This window comes from Oratosquilla oratoria, chromosome 1 (genome assembly GCF_046742065.1).
Source record: "Oratosquilla oratoria isolate Oo_2021 chromosome 1, ASM4674206v1, whole genome shotgun sequence".
NCBI lineage: Eukaryota > Metazoa > Arthropoda > Malacostraca > Stomatopoda > Squillidae > Oratosquilla > Oratosquilla oratoria.
The window spans coordinates 109331649-109335510 of record NC_134777.1 but is presented as its reverse complement, the minus strand read 5'-3'; positions in this window follow the sequence as shown (position 1 = coordinate 109335510).

The window sequence follows — 3862 nt, the reverse complement described above, 5'->3', positions numbered from 1 at the left end:
CCATAGAAGATCCCAGACCTCCCGAGATGATTCCCGACCTCCCGAGAAGATCCCTGACCTCCCGAGAAGATCCCTGACCTCCATAGAAGATCCCCGACCTCCATAGAAGATCCTTGACCTCCCGAGAAGATACCCGACCTCCCGAGAAGATCCTTGACCTCCCGAGAAGATCCCCGACCTCCCGAAAAGATCCTGAAAATCCCGAGAAGATCCCTGACCTCACGAGAAGATTCCCGACCTCCATAGAATATCCCCGACCTTCCGAGAAGATCCCCGACCTCCCGAAAAGATTCCTGACCTCCCGAGAAGATCCAAGACCTCCAGAGAAGATCCCAGACCTCCCGAGAAGATCCCCGACCTCCCGAGAAGATCCCTGACCCCCCGAGAAGATCCCCGACCTCCCGAGAAGATCCCCGACCTCCCGAGAAGATCCCCGACCTCCCGAGAAGATCCCCGACCTCCCGAGAAGATCCCCGACCTCCCGAGAAGATCCCCGACCTCCCGAGAAGATCCCCGACCTTCCGAGAAGATCCCAGACCTCCAGAGAAGATCCCCAACCTCCATAGAAGATCCTTGACCTCCCGAGAAGATCCCCGACCTCCCGAGAAGATCCTGAATATCCCGAGAAGATCCCTGACCTCACGAGAAGATCCCCGACCTCCATAGAAGATCCCCGACCTCCATAGAAGATCCCCGGCCTCCCAAAAAGATTGCTGACCTCCCGAGAAGACCCCAGACCTCCAGAGAAGATCCCCGACCTCCATAGAAGATCCTTGACCTCCATAGAAGATCCCCGACCTCCCGAGAAGATCCCCGACCTCCCGAGAAGATTCTGAATATCCCAAGAAGATTCCTGACCTCATGAGAAGATCCCCGACCTCCAGAGAAGATCCTTGACCTCCCAAGAAGATTCCCAACCTCCCGAGAAGATCCTGAATATCCGGAGAAGATCCCTGAGCTCACGAGAAGATCCCCGACCTCCATAAAAGATCCCCGATCTCCCGAAAAGATTCTTGACCTCCAGAGAAGATCCCAGACCTCCAGAGAAGATCCCCAACCTCCATAGAAGATCCTTGACCTCCCGAGAAGATCCCCGACCTCCCGAGAAGATCCTGAATATCCCAAGAAGATCCCTGACCTCACGAAAAGATCCCCGACCTCCATAGAATATTCCCAACCTCCCGAGAAGATTCCTGACCTCCCGAGAAGATCCCAGACCTCCAGAGAAGATTTCTGACCTCCAGAGAAGATCCCAGACCTCCAGAGAAAGTTTCCGACCTCCCGAGAAGATTCCTGACCTCCCGAGAAGATCCCAGACCTCCAGAGAAGATTTTTAACCTCCAGAGAAGATCCCAGACCTCCAGAGAAGGTTCCCGACCTCCCGAGAAGATCCCCGTCTCCCCAAAAGGATCCCCGACCTCCCGAGAAAATTCTTGAGCTCCCAAAAGGACCCTCGATTTCCCGAGAAGATCCCAGACCTTCCGAGAAGATCCCCGACATCCCGAAAGGATTCCGGACACCCCGAAAGGATCCCCAAACCTCTCAAGAAGATCCTTGAACTTCCAAAAGGACCTCCGATCTCCCGTGAAGATCCCCGACCTCCCGAGAAGATCCTTGAACTCCCAAAAGGACCCCCGATCTCCCGAAAAGATCCCCGTCCTCCCGAAAGGATCCCTGACCTCCCAAGAAGATCCTTGAACTCCCGAAAGGACCCCCGATCTCTCGAGAAGACCCCAGACCTCCCGAGAAGATCCCCGACCTCCCGAGATAATCTCCGACATCCCAAAAAGATCCTTGACCTCCCGAGAAGATCCCCGACCCCCTGAAACGATCCTCGACCTCCCAAGAAAATCCCCGACCTCCCGAGAAGATCCTAAACCTCCCGAGAAAATCCTGAACCTCCCGAGAAGATCCCCGACCTCCCGAGAAGATCCCCGACCTCCCGAGAAGATTCTGAACCTCCCGAGAAGATCCTGAACCTCTCGAGAAGATCCTATCTCCAGAGAAGAATTCTGACACCCTGAGAAGAATTCCGACCTCCCGAGAACAGCCCCGACCTCCTTAGAACCCAGACCTATGAAATCAGATCTCTTAAGAGGAACCCAATTCTTAAAAGTAACCCCCTGACAACTCCCAGGCCCTAAAGTGTACTCCCGGAAGGGAACTCCAACCTCAAAGACTACCCGGGCAGGAAGAAACCCCGACGCTCAAAAAAAAAAAAAAAAAAAAAAAACTCAACGAGGGAGACCAGGGAGCTATGCTCGTAGTGACACGTCTTTCTTGTATAGTATTTGCACACAATGTTGCCTCACTCAATTTATTCCACATACTCACAACTCTGTGTGGGAAGCTATTCTTTTTCAGATCTCTTCTATAACTGTTCTTTTTTTAGTTTCTTTTCATATCCTCTTGTTTTTCTCTTGTCCCACTTTAATAAATCACCTGTATATATAGGACTTCCATTCCTTTTATAATTTTGTAAATATTCAGTAGATCTCTTCTTTTTCTTCTTTGTTCCAAGGTTTGTAGATCCAATTTAGACAATCTTTGTTCGTATGTCAATTTGGAGAGTGTTGGTGCCATCTTTGTTGTTGCTCTTTGTGTTATTTCTACTTTCTTTATATTCTTTTTAGTAATGGGTATTCTTTCTAATTTCTTTATATTCTTTTTAGTATTGTGTGTGTGTGTGTGTGTGTGTGTGTGTGTGTGTGTGTGTGTGTGTGTGTGTGTGTGTGTGTGTGTGTGTGTGTGTGTGTGTGTGTGTGTGTGTGTGTGTGTGTGTGTGTGTGTGTGTGTGTGTGTGTGTGTGTGTGTGTATGTGTTGCTTCATTCAGAAAGGGATAAGCCTCTGTGAGTGTGGGTGAGGGGTGGTGGAGGTGACCACTCTATTGTTCGGGGTGGAGTGACTCCTCGGTGGCATAGAAAGGAGTGTTAATCCTCGAAAGAGATTCGAATTTGGTGGAGCTCTACTTGCTTCGAATCTCTTGCAACGCAAATCCCTGCATCGCTGATTGTATCGCGGTTAGAGGACCGACTCTCTTTCGATGCTCTTCCTTCTTTTTACGTTATTTCTATTTTTCTGTTTATCTGTCTCTTCCCCATTTTTCTTTCCTTTTTTAGTTTTTTTTTATCTATTCATGTATTTATTTTTTATTATTATTATTTTTCTACCTCTTCCACACACAATTCTTCCTGCTTCTTTAATGATCTCATATTCTTTCACCTAATTTTCTTTTATTTATTTTTATATATCTTTCTTTAACTGTTTTTTTTTTCGAGAAAAGGAAAGATAGAGCTGTAAGATAAAAAATTTACTCCTCGTCACACCTTTCAACAATAACAGGGTCTTCATAAATAAGCTAAATAGATAAATAAATGAAATTGACAACAATGCGTCTTAATATGTTTATATACTAGTTTCTACCAATTCCATGGAAGAAGAAACCTGTTGCTCGTAAGATTCTAAAAAAAGGAGGCGGAGGGCTTTATGCTAAAGGAAAAAATCCTTAATAGAAGAAGTGAAGTTTTAGTTGAAGTGCAGACTAATTAGTCTAAAAAATCCTAGTTAACTGAAAGTCTGATGTCAACATTAGCTTACGTATGATAACTCTTAAAATATTTCATGCATTTAAGTATGTCTGTATATATTTTTTTCATATTTATCTTCTTTTTTTTCAAACGGTATCTAACCCGCAGACTTTATGTTCCGTGACAAAAGATTTTGACGGAATGCGTACAGGGAAAATAAGGGAAATGACGAAATGCCTGTAATTCAACGAGATTTTTGCACTCCAACCAACCCCTTTCCATACACACAGAGGAACGACCAACCCCTTTACTAGTCGATGATGATGATGATGAT